Here is an 18,836-nt window from a genome sequence, read left to right as displayed (position 1 = left end):
ACTTCATGGGATGCCTAGAAGCATAGTTAGTGATAGGGACACCAAGTTCCTAAGTCACTTCTGGAGGACTTTATGGGGGAAGTTAGGCACTAAACTTTTGTTCTCTACCACTTGCCACCCACAAACTGATGGGCAAACTGAGGTGGTTAATAGGACCCTAGGCACCTTGCTTAGGACTGTCCTTAAGGCCAATTTAAAGGCTTGGGAGGCGTGTTTGCCTCATGTTGAATTTGCTTACAATAGGGCTGTCCATAGCACTACAATTTGCTCTCCATTTGAAGTAGTGTATGGATTTAACCCTTTGACTCCTCTTGATTTGTTGCCTATGCCTAACATTTCTGTTTTCAATCACAAGGAAGGACAGGGCAAAGCTGAATATGTCAAGAAGATGCATGAGCGTGTGAAGGCTCAAATTGAGAGAAAGAATGAGAGTTATGCTAGGCAAGCTAACAAGGGAAGAAAGGAGGTGGTGTTCCAACCCGGAGATTGGGTTTGGGTGCACATGAGGAAGGAAAGGTTTCCAGAACAAAGGAAATCCAAACTCCAACCTAGAGGGGATGGACCTTTTCAAGTGCTTGAGAGAATCAATAACAATGCCTACAAAATAGAGCTTCCAGGTGAGTATAACATCAGCTCAACCTTTAATGTCTCTGATTTATCTCTCTTCGATGCAGATGGAGGAGAATTTGATTTGAGGTCAAATCCTTTTCAAGAGGGAGGGAATGATGAGGACAAGGACAAGGACAAGGGTCATGGAGCACTAAAAGGACTTGGAGGACCAATGACTAGGGCAAGGGCTAAAAGGGCCAAGGAAGCACTTCAACAGATGATAGCATTAGCTCTTGAGGAAGGAACCAATGTGCACGAACTTGAGCTCAAATTGGTGAATTTCCTCATGAAATATGAAGAGGAAGTCGTCCAAGATCAGCCCAATTAATTGGAGCTGAGTTCGAATTTTATTTCTAGTTTTTTTTTTCAATCCAATAAGTCCCTAATACACCAAGGATGCATTAGCAATTAATGGACCTGAAGTGGAGGCATGTGGGGCGTGAATAAGAAGGCTTTAAGGGAGGAATATTCCAAGTTTGCATCAGCTCTTGATGGCTGAAGTAAAACTCCAAGAATCTCCTTCAATTGAAGTTAATTTCCTATTTTTGTTTAATGTTATGAGAGAAATTTTAGGGGCTGTTACAAGCTGAGCTTGACCAGCTCATTAGGAGTTTTTATTTGAATTTTCAGCTCAGAATTGGATGTTAAAACTCCATAATTAGTCATTAATTGGAGTTAAGACCATATCTCACCTTTGTAATTCAAAAACAAAGCCAAACTCTTTTAAAAGGGAGGGACGGCCAAGCATGGAGACATGAATGAATAAGATTATTTTTTTCTGAGTTAGTTCAGTTTGTTGAGAGTGATTCTCATATCCCTTGAGTGATTCAAGACCTTGACTTATCAAAGGTTTTCCACCACCTTTGTGTGACGTCTGCACTTCCATATCCATAAAGTTCCATTCCAATTCTGTCCATCTTTTCCTTGCACGAAATTCTTCTTTGTTTTTCCCTTCCAACTCTGGTTTCTCAAGTCCTAAAATCATCCTAGACGATCCATCAAGCCCTTGCATCAACTTGGGGCATATCACCATGCTTTAGTGAATTCTAACTCTGTGCTTAAGAATCAAATTTCTAAGTTAGAAGAAGTTATTGCCTGCGATGCCTCTGATAGTAAGCATGAAACCCAAGGTGATAAGAACCTCTGGGGTAACTAACAAGAGAGGACCCAGAAAGTGGATACCTAAGGATAAGATTATCTATGTTGCAGATATCCTTGATAGCTCCACTGAAACACCAATCATGGTATCTGGACAGTGGATGCTCGCGTCACATGACGGGAGAAAGGCGTATGTTCCAAGAGCTAAAACTTAAGCCTGGAGGCGAAGTTGGCTTTGGTGGCAACGAAAAGGGTAAAATTGTTGGTACTGGTACTATTTGTGTGGATAGTAGTCCATGCATTGACAATGTTTTATTGGTAGACGGCTTAACTCATAACTTATTGTCTATAAGTCAATTAGCTGACAAGGGTTATGATGTTATCTTCAATCAAAAGTCCTGCCGGGCTGTAAGTCAGATCGATGGCTCTGTTCTGTTTAACAGCAAGAGGAAGAACAACATTTATAAGATCAGATTATCTGAGTTGGAGGCTCAAAATGTGAAGTTCCTTCTGTCTGTTAATGAAGAGCAATGGGTATGGCATAGACGGTTAGGGCATGCCAGTATGAGAAAGATTTCTCAGCTGAGCAAGCTGAACCTTGTCAGGGGCTTACCCACTCTGAAGTTCTCTTCAGACGCTCTTTGTGAAGCATGTCAGAAAGGCAAATTCACAAAAGTCCCTTTCAAGGCAAAGAATGCTGTCTCAACCTCAAGGCCGTTGGAACTTCTGCATATCGACCTGTTTGGACCAGTGAAAACTGAGTCTATAGGTGGCAAGAGATATGGGATGGTTATCGTTGATGACTATAGCCGCTGGACATGGGTAAAGTTTCTAACCCGCAAGGATGAGTCTCATGCTGTGTTCTCTACCTTCATTGCCCAAGTGCAAAACGAGAAGGCTTGTAGGATTGTGCGTGTCAGAAGTGACCATGGTGGAGAGTTTGAGAATGACAAGTTTGAGAGTCTGTTTGATTCCTATGGAATTGCACATGATTTCTCTTGTCCCAGAACTCCTCAACAAAATGGTGTTGTTGAGAGGAAGAACATAACTCTTCAGGAGATGGCTAGAACCATGCTCCAGGAAACTGGCATGGCTAAGCACTTTTGGGCAGAGGCAGTAAACACAGCGTGTTACATTCAGAACAGAATCTCTGTGAGACCAATTCTGAATAAGACTCCGTATGAATTGTGGAAGAATATAAAACCCAACATTTCTTATTTTCATCCTTTTGGTTGTGTTTGTTATGTTCTTAACACTAAGGATAGATTGCATAAATTTGATGCTAAGTCTGCTAAATGTCTATTACTTGGTTACTCTGAGAGATCTAAAGGTTTCAGATTCTATAATACTAATGCTAAAACAATTGAACAATCTATTCATGTTAGATTTGACGATAAGCTTGACTCTGACCAGTCAAAGCTAGTTGAGAAACTTGCAGATTTAAGTATAAGTGTTTCTGACAATGGCAAAGCTCCAGAGGAAGCTTAGCCAGAGGAAGATGAACCAGAAGAGGCTGGTCCCTCTGATTCACAATCTCAGAAGAAGAGCAGTGTAACACCCCGATTTCCGGGGGTCACTTTAGTAACCTATTAAAATAAATATGCAATATTTTCTAAAAGGGATTTATAAATGCGAGTATTTTTTTTCCTTTTCAAAGTATTTCTAAATCATGAAATGCATACTCCCAACTGTATATAAATTTACATCCAGCCTTAAACAGGGCAAGTACCCGGAGGTAACAACAGATGAACCCAACTTACAAACCTAACGAATAGAATTAGATTCAACGAGGAATCTTATTATGCAATTACTCATAAATCCGATATACTCCCTACGATTTCCAAATCGGAGAATCGCAAGATAGCAATACACCGGAACCTACCCAAAACTTTAAACAATACTTATAAAATAATCCTATAAGCTTTAACCAACAATGATAAGCTCTTTACCCAAAAGGCTCTGGCCTTACACCCGACTCTTTTCTTCGAGTCTTCTATAGTTCTTCGACATGAAGTAGCATCTGCTCGCATCACCACCTATCGTTGTCTGACAATGGGCGTAGTCCGCCAAAACACAAACAGAAGGCGCGAGGGTCAACTCCAAAGAATTACATAAGTAATACACCCAATAGGTAAAGTTTAGGGGATAGCTACTTAGGCTTAGAAGTTTGTGATAACATTATAAATTGTATAACTTCCAATGAATATAAATGACAAATAATGACAATTAACATGTATCAAATAAAGTTAACAAGTAACAATCACACTCGGCAACTAAGTCAGTGTGCATGGTGCATGAATGCAATGCTAAGGAACAAGATGCAATCCGGAGGGATGGGCACCATCGAGAGTGCCCTAACACCAGCCACGGTGGGACCATTTCCGCTCGGGCGTCTCTTATACCAAACAAAATGTAGTCAGATCAGCAGTGAACCCGTAGGTCTGCCATTTCCGTCTGCTACTAAGAATCACCGCAGTGTTCTTATGTGGAAATCCGGGTCTTATGACCATTTTGGAATCCACCGAGGTCCGGCATCCCACCGTGTATTAACCTCAAAATGTGTGCATGAATGCAAAGTGATTAGCCAAACAACGTCTCCGACTTCACTCGTCACGTCGTCACGTGTTCTAGCTAACTTATTGTCTCTAAAAAGAATACCCTAAGGTAAATGTCGATTTTGCGACAAAAGACAATTAATTATGAAAAGTATCTCATGATGATTTCTCGAATCATCCAACTCATCTCGATCCGATGGTCAAAAACTGCTCAGCGAGCAAAAAGTACCAATGTACTTGGAAACTACCCGTTTCCCGGCTTATCTTTCAGATAGCCCAACAACAAAACTGCTCATCGAGCAAAAGAGCATCAACGTACTCAGAAACTTATTAATTTCCCCGACTTATCTTTTAGATAGTCAAACAACAAAACTGCTCATCGAGCAAAGAGTATCAACATACTCGGAAACTTATTAGTTCCCCAAAACTTGGACTCGGCGACACTTCTCATTTTTCCAAAACTAATATTCAAGTCCTAAACTCTTATCTGAGTTTGTTATCATTATTTAAAGGTTCAGAGGTTGTTTAGTGTCTTCTGAATTTTCCTTGTAAAGTAGTTTTCATTTAGTTTTATCTCTAATCTTATGAGTTTAAAAGATCCCACAATCCCAAGTAATTCCCAGAGAAGGTCTCGATCCATTAAAACAATAACAAGGGCCCGAACCTCTGTTCGTCCCGTCAAACTTCCCAAAATCTCATGATGAGTGTGGCATAATTGCCCGTTATCCTCACTCTGACGTACAACAGATATATGTGTATTTGCATAATCAAAGTAACACAATCCAACAGTCATGGCACATATATCAACACATCCTAGATTAACCATTTAGCACATAGCATGTGAATCAATATCAACACATCCTAGATTAACCATTTAGCACATAGCATATGAATCAATCTCAAAAACAATTCAAGCGATAAATGATTATCAATTGTCAGCCGTAGCCTCAGAAAACATTTTTCCCAGTCAATCACAATCAAGTGCATAAACAGTAAATCAAGTCGAATTCGTCGACACCTAAAGCATTAGCTAGTATTCAGTGAGTAGCCCTCACCTTAGCCAATTCCCATACTAACTGCAATTTCAATCCTAACACATCTTTGCTTTCCCGTGTCGGTTCGCTTCCTTTTGTTCTTTAGCTTCGTCGTCAAGCTCTCCCGTCATTCGTACCCTTCATGAGTACACATAACGTAATTACTATTTAAGTTAACCTACTGACTCAAAGTCTAAACTATGACTTCAGGCATTTGACTCGAAGCGCACGTATGTTAAACCTAATCCCCATAATGGTTATAACCCATTAGGATCAATTTCAGAAATCAAGACAAGTCGTAATAATGACAACAAACAATAACACAATTTAAGATGCTTCAAAAGCTTTTGACTTACTGAAACGATTTTAAAACCAAATCATATACCTTTGCTAAAGTAGAAAAGTTCACATAACGAATACTTATTCCTCTCGTTTTCCTTAGAGTTCTTAATCTCTATTAGAATGTTCATTGAGGCTTTTCACAATAACACGTACGCAAAGCTTCTTGCTAAGTCAATTAACACAACATCTCGCAACGACATTATCCCATCATCTTCCTCAGTTAATCTCTTTATCCTCAAGATTACTTATCAAATCACTTACAACAACTTAACGTCTCATCGTTACCCTCGCAATCGATACCTCAAGTCGAACACCATATCAGTATCAATTCTTATCAAATTCACTAACTCTTATAAAGAAATCCATAAACCATAGTTAACTTCCAAGACAAACAACTCTTCTTATCTAATGATCATGTACTTATTCAAGACTCATAAGCTCCTTCAAAACGATCGAATCATTTCTCTTAATCTTAAACTCGTGATATCTCGTTAGACACAAAACCCTAGTCTCTTCGAAACTCCACTTTGGTTCTACAAAATTTCCAAACTTATAGATAAGTCCTCAATCTCTAAGAAACGAGTTCTAGTCCTCAATTAATCCCTTAATTACATCTAAGTCCTCGAACTTCCAAAGTTTCAAATCTAGACCTTCTAAAATCAAGTATTTACAATAAAGCTCATAAACTTCTTGGAATTCAAGATTCAATCCTAAGTCATCTTCCAACATCAAGATTTCCATCACAACTTAATCCATTCTAATTAATACCTTTCGAAGTCTAATTCCTCACTCGGAATTCCAAACTTAATTGTTCTATCTCTATCCAATCATGTTATTCCTAAGCATCCATTAACAACGAGGTAATATTCGAACACTTATTCCATTACACTCCAAAAACTCGTTTGACTTGCAAAACCTTTCGCAATCGCTCTTTAACGAATAAATGTGCGTAAAGACTCGAACGTTCTTGATTTTCATAAACGAATAAACAACATACGTAAGTAAGTTTCGAAAGATGTTTTCCTACTCCAAACATTGTAATATAATTTTAAAATGAAAGGTTTTCTCAAACTTTTCCATAAACAACGCTTTTCGCTTGAAATAAGTGATTTTGTCAAAACGAACATCAACTATACAGCAACTTTAGCTAATTTTTAAAATACGTAAAATAAACTCCGAAAAATCTAATATTTTTATCCTGACTTCATCTACAGGTTTTGTAAATCCTCATAAATTTTCAAGTCCAAATTCGAAGTACAAAATTCAGGAAAAATCAAATACTACAGCAGTTCGTGAGAAACGGGACAGCTTAACCCGTGCTCACTAAAATGCGTATAACTTGAGCTAGAGAAATAGAAATTACATGCAACCAGTGGCAAAAGTTTTCTAACAGAAAATGCTACAACTTTTATGAAGAACACAGTTCCAAAATCTGAACCGAAACACACGAATTTTGGGAGAACAGTGGCTACTACAATCACAAGACAACAGCAGCAGAAATTTCTCCTAATCTAATATCGAACCCATGCTCATCCAGAGGTAATCTATACATAAACAACATAACTAACTAGAGATTAACCATCTCCAATGCTCTTACATTTTCAAAAAAAATTTCAGCCCTACAAGAATTAAAACGATACCCAAAACAGAAAAATATATCCTTTTCGACCTTAAGCCTCATGGCTAAGGTTCTGTATTGCTTCTTCATCCTCTCTAACAGCAGGTTCTGCCTTCCTCTGAGGACCATCAAGCTCTGAGCAACAGTGGTGTATAACACATATTATTAATTAGAAGTTGATAGAGGGAAAAGGAATTAGGGTTTTGAAAAGGGAAAAGCAGAAATTGGAAGGGAGGATTAATCTCTTACCCAAAATTGATAATCAATTCAGCAAGAGGAGGAGGAGAGCTTCCTGGTTCTGAGTTCAGTGACATCTCCGGCGAAGGTTGGCCGGAGAAGACGGTGGTCACGGTGGCCTGCGGCAGTTCCCGACGAAGGTTGTCGGAATCAGAAATTTCTTTAGGGGTTTTGCAGCGCACGTCGAGGGGAGTTCCATGGTGTGGTTGGTTTCTCCAAAAACTCGGTGGTTCGCCGGAGATCGGAGTTGGAAGGTGGCGGTTTTTAGGGTTTCGTTTTCTCTCTTGTCCTTGCGTTGGTGGCGCCGTTCATGGCGCTGGGAGTGGGTGATGGCGGTTGTGGCCGCCATGCTTGCTGGAGAACTGAGGAGAGGCGGCGGCGGTCACCAATGGTGGTGGTGCGTTCGCGGTGAAGAGGCATGGAAGTGGTGGTTTGCGTGAGCAGAGGAGAAGGCTCGCTGTGGTGGCGGCCATGAGAGGAGAAGGAGTAACTGGTGCTGTTGTGAAGAGAAAAGGAAGTGATGGTGATGGGTTTTGCAGCAGAAATAAATTGAAGAAGAAGAAGGTGTTGTGCGTGAGTTGCAGAGAAAAGAAAGAAGAAGTTGTAGTTGGAAGGAAGAAAAGAAACGTGAATGAGGGGGAGAGAGCGTGAGAGAACGGGTGAGAGGGAGTGAGTGGAGGAAAATAATATTTGATTGTGGGAGTGGGACCCACGCGAAGAGAGAAAGATAGAATAGAAATTTGAAATTTGAATGAGTGGTTGGAAATAGAGATGGTGAGTTGGAAAGATAAGAATGAATTAATTTGGTGGTTGAGGTGAGAAAAGAATAAAGGATATTCCTTTGTAATACTTGATAGGCTATCACAAGTAAATAACAAAGATGACCTGTTAGAGCATGTCATCTCTTCATAAAAGAGAGATAAATTAAAGAATAGAAATTATTAAAATTAAAAATAAAATAATACACACAAAAATAATTATAATTAAATCCTTACTTTTAAATAACTTTATAAACTCAAAATATTGAAATTAATTACTACTTATTTAATTTTTCGAATCGCGATTAGATTCGAGTTAAGAAAATAATATAAAAATACTACAAAATAAATGCGTGATTAAATAACTATAAGGAAAATATTCCTTAAGGTATTTCTCGTCGTCGTGGCGCGTATAATATTTCAATCACAATTAATTAATAAATAATACGCGTGCCGGTGACGCCCGGGGCCGACGAGGGCGAGGAGTAATCGCCGGTGCTGAGGCACGGACAAGGAGCGGCTCCTAGCAGGCTTCTAGGCGGAGGGGCACATGAATGAACCGATCTCACACCCGAACAAGAGGTATTCCGAGATTGTATAGGGATGGACTATACAGTTGAGGAGGGCATAAAAGATTTGATTGTACTACCCATAACAACAAGTTGCAACTTCTTTTCGGGAGCACAACTCATAAGAACTCCATGGTTATGTGTGCTAGCCTTGGAGCAATATTATGATGGGTGACCTCCTGGGAAGTTTTCCCGGGAAGCGCACGAGTGAGGAAAAAGCGCGCTGAAAAGACTCGTGTTGTTACTGTGAGGCCAATCGTCAAGTCAGGATGTTACAAGCAGAATCACTGCGGCTCATCCTAAGGAATTGATTCTGGGCAACAAAGATGAACCAGTCAGAACCAGATCAGCCTTCAGACCATCTTAAGAGACCCTGCTTAGTGATGAGGACAAGGACAAGGACAAGGGTCATGGAGCACTAAAAGGACTTGGAGGACCAATGACAAGGGCTAGAGCTAAAAAGGCCAAAGAGACTCTTCAGCAAGTAGTGGCAACCATTCTTGAAGACAAAGTGGTAGAAGAGATGGAACCAAAAATCATGATGATCATTCAGGCCCAAGAAGAAGAGCCAGCCCACGCATAGGGGCTGCCATGTGATGTTTTGTTTTATTTTATTTCAATAAAAATGCAAAGGACCAATTGAATAAGTTGGATCCAAATGCATTATGTTGCTGAATTTTATTTTAGTGTGTTTAATCCACTTCAAGTGGTGTGTGTTTGCATGTGGCGCATGAAGGGCTTAAAGGGAGGGATCCATTCCTTTCTTAAAACTCTTTGAATGTGTTTGAATTTCAATAAGTTCTGAATGGAGGAGTTACATCAGCAAAGTAAAAGGATTGAAGAGCTTTCAAAGGCAAGAATGGAGTTACAAAGACAAGGAAATTAAGTGCATAAAGAGCATTGAATGCTATGTTCCCTGGTCAGAATAACAATCAAGAAAGGGAGTTACATGAAGCAATCAGCCACTAAAAACACGTTCAGGGCTGAAGCATATCACTATCTTCCTCTTTTAATTTGTAACTCCTAGCCTAGGATTCTTCTAGAGAAATTACACCTCATCATTTTTTTGTAACTAGGCTGAATTTCCTTCTTCTTTATAAGGACCACTCCTTCAATGTAATAGACAGATTATGAATGAATTAGTATTTTCTTTTCTGAGTGATTCAGATTTGTGAGAGTGATTCTCATAGTTCTTGAGTGATTCAAGAATTAGGCTTATCAAGGGTTTGCCACCACCTTTGTGTGAAGTCTTCATCTTCCATTTCACTAAAACTTCCCCTCTTTTCTGTCCATTTCCCTTCCATCACGAAATTCTTCTTCTTCTTTCTCACATTTCAGAGTTCTCATCATCCAAGATCAATCCTAGACGATCCATTGCAGCCCTTGCATCAACTTGGGGCGTATCATTTCGTATTTAATTTAGGGGTGAATTTTCTGATGACATTTTGTATTCCCCCTAGTTGGTTTTTAATGTCTTTTATGAGCCTTTGACTCATCTTTAGGAATAGTGGGTTTTTACTCTCAAGTTTCCAATGCTAGTGGAGCTATAAATCTCTAGTGGAGTCTATTAAATGTTAGTGGGAGCATTATTACTTATAGGAAAGAGTAGCATCCCACTTAGCCTATAAATAGGGACTCAATGTATGGAACAAATCAGTTTTTGAATCTGAATGATATTGAGTTTTCTCATATTGTGAGAGCTTCCCATTTGTTCTTGGGTTAAGAACTAAACTTGATAACTTTGGTTCTACCGGCAGGTCGCGGTTAGGGTCAAGTTCCCCTTTTATCTTTGATAACTTTGGTTCTACCGGCAGGTCGCGGTTAGGGTCAAGTTCCTATCTTTTGTCCCCGGTTTTCAAGACGATCCTTTGTGTTCCCAAATCATATCATTTGGTACCAGAGCTTAGGCTCTTGAAAACCAGGTTTCTTTTCTCCATTTTTTTTTTTTCGTTTTTTTTTTGTTGTTCTCATTCTATATAAAAAAAAACTGCCTACTCATATTATCCTTTCCCTTGTCTTCTCATCATCTTTTTTTGAAGTTTTCGTGTGTTCTTTCATTCTTTTTGTCTTTTGTGATTTGCATTCTGCTGGAAAAAAAAGTGCAAAAAAAAGAAAGAATGAAAAGAAGTGTTCAGGTCCAAAAGCACAAAAAAAAGAAAAAAAGAAGAATTACAAAAAAAAAGAAAACAAAAAAAAAAGAGTTGTGACGTGAAGAATTTAAGTGTGTTTCTTTCCAGCAATCAAAAAAAAAAAAAAAAACCTCAGCCATTGTACTCCTTTTCTATTTATCTTAAAAAAAAAATAGTGTGTCCTTCCTAATCTCTCATTTCCTTAAATCGCTGAAGTTATCATCTTCATACTCTAGCTGTTCCTTGTTGTGTAGAACCATCCTAAAGTTCTTAATTTAAGAGCTCATAAGGTGAAGCTGAGTGGTAAAAGGCAAGAGTTGTGAGATCATTAGAGGAAAAAAAAAAGCGAAAGATTGAGCGAAACACGAGTGATTAAAATGTTTTGAGCGTAAACACGTGAGATTGTGTGAGTGAGGATTTTATTACTTACTATTTCTTGCAGCACTTAATCATGAGTAGAGGAGGAAAAGAAGAACTTGATCTCAAAATTTTGGCAAAAGTTTTTCAAGAACAATTTGATGCCTTGAATAGGATTGGATGATTTAACACATTCATCAAGGTCTGGGATCCCTCCTAGGCGAAACAATAAAGAAGAGGAGTCTTCATATGGAAGATATTCTGGGAGGCATGAAGGGGAAAGAGGAAGAGAGAATGAGGGAGAAATAAGGAAGGATAGAAATGAGAAATTGGAAAAGAGAGAAAGTGAAAAGAAAGAAGAGTTGAGAGAAAAAGAAATGAGAAATGAAAAGAAAGAAGAGTTGAGAGAAAAAGAAATGAGAAGTGAAAAGAAAGAAGAATTGATAGAAAAAGAAGTTGATAGTGAAAAGAATGAGGAATTGAGAAAAAAAGAAAAGGATTGTGAAAAAAATAGCAGTGATGGTCAAGTGTTTTCTTGTCAAGAAATAACCTTGATTTCCAATGATTGTAATAACTCTTCTTTGTCTAGTGGTGTTGAACATATTCTGCAGGATCAAGATCCATGTGATTTTACATCACCATTATGAACTAGGAAACAGATTGGTCTAATCCCAAGTGCACCATTAGTTGTGAAGCCAACAATTTTGAGCAATCCTCAAGAGACCGAGCAGGGAGTAGTTACTTTGTTTGATTCAAGTGTTGTGGTTGTTCCTAATGATTTACATGAAAATTTGATACACATGAAGAATTCTTCTGATTTACATGTTAATGTGCATACGTTGACTAATTCATTTTCACATGATGATTTGCATAACAAGGATGTTCTGAACATGCATAAATCTTCACCTGATTTTGATTGTAACTCTACTTGGAATAATTCTAAACAAGCTGAATGTGACATGGGTAGAGAACTTGAGACTAATGGTTCCAATTGTGATTTCATGCTCAAATACAAGTTGTACTATCTTGATCAATATGGCTTCTTGAAAAGTGTTTGGCATGTTGATCATGGTGGTTTCTTATATGATGAATTTGATTCCTTACTTGAATGGCTAGCATGCTTAAGATTAGTCTTCGATCCCGGAGGCTTAATTCAGTTTTGTGCAGTAGAGAGTTTTTCAACTTTTTTTTTTAACTAATTATTGTTGTTCCCTTAACCAGGTTATGAGTTTGATTCGAGGACGAATCATCTCGAAGAGGGAGGGAATGATAGAGATCGGACCAGCCATTCATAGACTCTTTTCCAAGGAATAGGATGTCCAATTACATGAAGGTTTGCAAGGTCCAAGCCTAAAGGAATGAATCAAGCTTTGCAAGGATTTTTTCCTTCAAATTAATAATGATGGTTTGGACCCAACATGAAGGCAGATTTGTCAAGAGTCCAATCTCCACGTTAAAGATGCATCCATGAGCTGAAATTATACAAATTAGAGACTAATAATTATTGGACCTTCATAACTACAAAATAAGTCCAATATTTTTATTCTCTTTTGAATTTTCGTATTTAATTTAGGGGTGAAATTTCTGATGACATTTTGTATTCCCCCTAGTTGGTTTTTAATGTCTTTTATGAGCCTTTGACTCATCTTTAGGAATAGTGGGTTTTTACTCAAGTTTCCAATGCTAGTGGAGCTATAAATCTCTAGTGGAGTCTATTAAATGTTAGTGGGAGCATTATTACTTATTGGAAAGAGTAGCATCCCACTTAGCCTATAAATAGGGACTCAATGTATGGAACAAATCAGCTTTTGAATCTGAATGATATTGAGTTTTCTCATATTGTGAGAGCTTCCCATTTGTTCTTGGGTTAAGAACTAAACTTGATAACTTTGGTTCTATCGGCAGGTCGCGGTTAGGGTCAAGTTCCCCTTTTATCTTTGATAACTTTGGTTCTACCGGCAGGTCGCGGTCAGGGTCAAGTTCCTATCTTTTGTCCCCGGTTTTCAAGACGATCCTTTGTGTTCCCAAATCATATCATTTGAATTTCAAAAGCTTTATCAAAATTAGGCAAACAAAGCAAAGGTGCATTGGTCAGCTTATCTTTCAAAGAATTAAAAGCATATTCATGCACATCATCCCACTTGAAAGTCACATTCTTTTTTACAAGTTCATTCAAAGGTGCAGCAATGGAACTAAAGTTCCTCACAAACCTTCGATAAAAACTTGCTAAACCTTGAAAACTTCTTACCTCATTAGCATTCTTAGGTGTAGGCCATGCTCTGATACCAAATGATATGATTTGGGAACACAAAGGATCGTCTTGAAAACCGGGGACAAAAGATAGGAACTTGACCCTAACCGCGACCTGCCGGTAGAACCAAAGTTATCAAAGATAAAAGGGGAACTTGACCCTAACCGCGACCTGCCGGTAGAACCAAAGTTATCAAGTTTAGTTCTTAACCCAAGAACAAATGGGAAGCTCTCACAATATGAGAAAACTCAATATCATTCAGATTCAAAAACTGATTTGTTCCATACATTGAGTCTCTAATTATAGGCTAAGTGGGATGCTACTCTTTCCAATAAGTAATAATGCTCCCACTAACATTTAATAGACTCCACTAGAGATTTATAGCTCCACTAGCATTGGAAACTTGAGTAAAAACCCACTATTCCTAAAGATGAGTCAAAGGCTCATAAAAGACATTAAAAACCAACTAGGGGGAATACAAAATGTCATCAGAAAATTCACCCCTAAATTAAATACGAAAATTCAAAAGAGAATAAAAATATTGGACTTATTTTGTAGTTATGAAGGTCCAATAATTATTAGTCTCTAATTTGTATAATTTCAGCTCATGGATGCATCTTTAACGTGGAGATTGGGTTCTTGACAAATCTGCCTTCATGTTGGGTCCATACCATCATTCTTAATTTGAAGGAAAAAATCCTTGCAAAGCTTGATTCATTCCTTTAGGCTTGGACCTTGCAAACCTTCATGTAATTGGACATCCTATTCCTTGGAAAAGAGTCTATGAATGGCTGGTCCGATCTCTATCAAGAACTCAAGTACTTTCTGGGAATACAAGTTGATCAAACACCAGAAGGAACATATATCCATCAGAGCAAGTACACTAAAGAACTTCTGAAGAAGTTCAATATGCTGGAATCTACAGTTGCCAAAACTCCAATGCATCCTACATGCATTCTGGAGAAAGAAGATGCAAGTGGTAAAGTTTGTCAGAAGCTCTATCATGGTATAATAGGATCACTTCTATACTTAACTGCATCTAGGCCAGATATATTGTTTAGTGTTCATTTATGTGCTCGTTTCCAATCAGATCCAAGGGAAACCCACATAACTGCTGTTAAGAGGATCCTAAGATATCTGAAAGGTACCACTAACCTTGGCTTGATGTATAAGAAAACATCAAAGTATAAGCTTTCAGGTTATTGTGATGCTGATTATGCTGGAGATAGAAAAGAGAGAAAAAGAACTTCTGGAAATTGTCAATTTTTTGGAAGCAACTTAGTCTCATGGGCAAGCAAGAGGCAATCAACCATTGCACTATCTACTGCAGAGGCAGAATATATCTCAGCAGCAATATGCAGCACTCAGATGCTCTGGATGAAACATCAGCTGGAGGATTATCAAATCCTTGAGAGAAACATCCCAATCTATTGTGATAACACTGCTGCAATTTCATTGAGTAAGAATCCTATCTTACATTCAAGGGCAAAGCACATTGAGGTAAAGTATCATTTTATTAGAGATTATGTACAGAAGGGCGTACTTCTTCTGAAGTTTGTTGATACTGACCATCAATGGGCAGATATCTTTACAAAGCCCTTAGGAGATGATAGATTTAATTTCATTCTGAAAAATCTGAATATGGACGTTTGTCCAGCATAAAGATGGATCAGAACCTCTGACTATGATACTTCTTTTTCAGAAGATGTCTAGTTCAGAAGGTAACTCTATCAGAGTTTAAGTACCCATTGGTGCTGACTCTGAAGCTGAGACAGTAAACGTGTGTCAGTATCTCTGATACATAGTTCCTTGTGCCCGTGCTGACAGTCTGTCATGATGAGTGTTGATGTGCTTCTTTCCTGCGTGTGATATGTGTATTAACTGTTACTATGATGTCTTTAATTTTTAACCGTTGATTTTAATTTGCTTTTTGATCAACAACGGTTATTTTCAAAAACCCAGTATACACACACGTTCTCCTACACTTACGGTTTTAGCTTCTCTCTCTTCAGTTTTTCAAATCCTTATCCCCACGATCTCTCTCTCTCTCTCTCTCTCTCTCTCTCTCTCTCTATTCATCCTTCTCCTTTCTACCCAAAACCTTCAACCGCCTTCAAGATGGTTAGACCCAACAGAAGAGAAACTGCAGATGCAACCAGATTTCCTACTATGGTAGTAGGCCAAGCTACAGGTCAATCGGGTCCTGTAACTCAAGGTCAAGGGCAAGCTCAAGAGAAGATGATTCCAATTGCAGAACGGGGATGTGTCGTTCACTGTGTTTTTGCTCCGGAAGAACTCCAGGTGCATGCTGAATGGAGATTCGACCTGGATAATATAGCTGCTAATGGGTATGATCTTCGTCCTGAAGTTCATGTTCAAGGCTGGGAAGAATACTTCAACAGGCTTCGAGGTCCAATCTATGACAAATTGGTCAAGGAATTCTGGAAACATTCCGACTGCGATGACACACAAGTGGTTTCCTACATTGCTGGAAGGAGGATAATCATTACTGAGAAGTCTATTGTTGATCTTCTGGGTGCACACACTGGAACTGGGTATAGATTCCAACTGACGGAATCGAAGTTGAAACCCAGAACAAAGGAAGAAACCAACAAGGCTCTTTACACCAACTACAAACCTGGCAAGAGTGACTACAAAGTGGTGGATCTTCATCCCAAGCTAAGAATCTAGCACAAGATTCTGCTCCACTGCATCAACCAGAGGCCAAAGGGAAGCTCTCCTGAGTACATCAACTTCTGTCAGAAGGCGATGCTGTTCTTCATTCAGGATCATAGGAAGATCTGCCTTCCTTTCTTCCTGTTCTCTTACCTGAAAGAGTGTATCAGGAAATCCAGAACCACTGCCTCCATCAAGTCTGCTATCAAGTACATCCCTTTTGGGAGACTGCTTTCAGACCTCTTCATTAAGAGCAAATTCATAGAAGATCTGATCAAGGCAGGATGCACAGAGGATCTGTCGACAATTGTTAGTGATGTCTTCACATCCACATCTTTGAAGAAGATGGGATTGATCAAGAAGAAGGTTGCCCCTGCTCATGAAGATACTTCTGATGAAGTAAGACAAAGAAGGGTGCCTCTGAATGATTACCCTCTGTGGTCTCAAGCAGATAATCCGAATGCAATCCTGTGTTACATTGATGATCTGAGGCAACAAGGGTATGAGATAGATGTGGACGAGTTCTTCAGACAATTTCCACCAGCTCCAGAGTTTGACTCTCCTCCCAAGAAGAAAGCTCAGATAAAAATGGTCTTGGAGGAATCCTCTGAAGAGTCTGATGATCAGAAGAAGAAGAAGAAGGCTGACAAATCTAAGAGGAAGCACGAGGAACCCACCAAACCAGATGCTCCATCTGATGGTGATGCTCCTCCTCCTAAGAAGAAAAAGAAGCAAGTTAGAATTGTGGAGAAGCCAACACTTGTGGAACCAGCTGCTCAAGTAATCAGAATGGAGACTTCTGCCAGAGTTACTCGGTCTGTCGTGCGATCATCAAGTAAGTCTGCTGCTACTGAATCTGATGATGATTTAAATTCACTTGAAGCACTCCCAATCTTTACACTCCTTAACCGCACTGCCACCCAACTCACTCCTATCCCAGAGTCACAACCAGCTGACCAAACCACATCTCCACCAAATTCACCTAGATCTTCATTTTTCCAACCTTCCCAACAAGAAGCACCTCTTTGGAACATGCTTCAGACTCCACGTCCCTCTGAACCAACCTCACCCATAACCATTCAATACAACCCACTAACCTCTGAACCCATTATTCTCGAACAACCAGAACCTGAACCCAGACCTTCTGATCACTCTGTCCCCAGAGCTTCAGAACTTCCTGTTCGCAGAACAACTGATACAAATTCCTCAACTCCCTATACTTCTGTATCCTTTCCTACCAATGTTGCTGACTCCTCACCTTCAAACAACTCTGAATCTAATCACAAATTTATTCAAATTGCGAAAGAGAAAGAGTCTGCCATTCCAGAGTACTACCTCACAGTACCTAGCCCTAGGAGATACCCTGGACCTAGACCAGAACGTCTAGTTGACCCAGATCATCCTATTCAGGCTGACCCTTTGCATGAAGCAGACCCTTTAGCTCAACAAGTTCAACCAGACCAAGTTCAACAAGAACCCATTCAACCAGAACCAGAAAACTCAGTGTCTAACCACTCTTCGGTTAGATCACCACATCCTCAGGTTGAAACCTCTGAACCAAACCTTGGGACCCACACTTCAAATGTCCAAACTTTAGATGTTGGTTCTCCTCAAGGTGCCTCTGAGGCAAATAGCAGCAACCACTCCACCTCTCCTGAAACCAATCTTTCCATTGTTCCCTACACCTACCTCAAGCCAAACTCTTTTCTTGAGTGCGTCAGTGTCTTTAATCATGAAGCTTCACTGATGATTCGCAATGTGCAAGGTCACATTAACCTTAGTGAGAACTCTGACTCTGTTGCTGAAGAATGGAATCGTCTGAGTACTTGGTTAGTTGCTCAAGTTCCTGTTATGATGAGTCATCTCACTGCGGAAAGGGATCAGAGGATTGAGGCTGCTAATCAGCGGTTTAACAGAAGAGTTGCTATGCATGAAAAATAGCAAAGAACTAAGTTACTTGAATTTGTTGAAGAAGCAAGAAGAAAGAAAGAGCAAGCAGAAGAAGCTGCACGTCAGGAGGCTGCACAAATTGAAAATGCAAGATTAGAAGCTGAGAGACTACAAGCTGAAGCTGAAGCTCTTAGATGTCAAGCTCTTGCACCAGTGGTCTTCACTCATGCTGCTTCTGATTCCACTCAAGCTCCTCACTCTGCTCAGAATGTTCCCTCTACCTCTACACAGCCAAGTTCTTCCAGACTTGACATCATGGAACAACGTCTCAACTCTCATGAGACTCTGCTGCTAGAAATGAAGCAAGCTCTTCAAGAACTCCTGCGTCGCTCTGACAAACCTTAGCTTTTAGGATTTCTTTCATTTTTCTTTCTTAACTTTCTTTCATTTTGCTTACTCGTTGTTTCTCACTGCATATATATATATGACATTCTGTTTGCAATTTTTTTTTTTTTTTTCATGATAATTCATAATCATTACATCATACATTCTTTCCTAAATCTAGAATGGAGGATCCTTCCTCATTCTTCTGCACTCCCGGCGTTGCTCTGCTCTTTCCTTCTCCAGCCGATCAAGCGTATACTCTATGTTGCCAAGCTTGATGCTCAGCTCGGTCTTCTCCAGACTATCTTCTATAGTTTTGAGTCTTCTTT

The 18,836-nt window shown here is 39.3% G+C and overlaps 1 long non-coding RNA gene across 1 annotated transcript; it reads right to left on the bottom strand.

Moving 5' to 3' along the window:
• Nucleotides 1-6,828: 6,828 nt before the first annotated feature.
• On the bottom strand, nt 6,829-8,207 carry LOC130718194 (uncharacterized). The gene is made up of 2 exons (XR_009012537.1): nt 7,506-8,207; nt 6,829-7,391 (listed from the first exon to the last, which is right to left on the bottom strand). It is a non-coding gene; the product is annotated as an uncharacterized LOC130718194 (long non-coding RNA).
• Nucleotides 8,208-18,836: the final 10,629 nt, after the last annotated feature.

Source organism: Lotus japonicus, chromosome 5 (assembly GCF_012489685.1).
Source record: "Lotus japonicus ecotype B-129 chromosome 5, LjGifu_v1.2".
Classification (NCBI taxonomy): domain Eukaryota; kingdom Viridiplantae; phylum Streptophyta; class Magnoliopsida; order Fabales; family Fabaceae; genus Lotus; species Lotus japonicus.
Note: the sequence above shows the minus strand (reverse complement) of the source record. Positions and strands in the feature narration are given on the sequence as shown.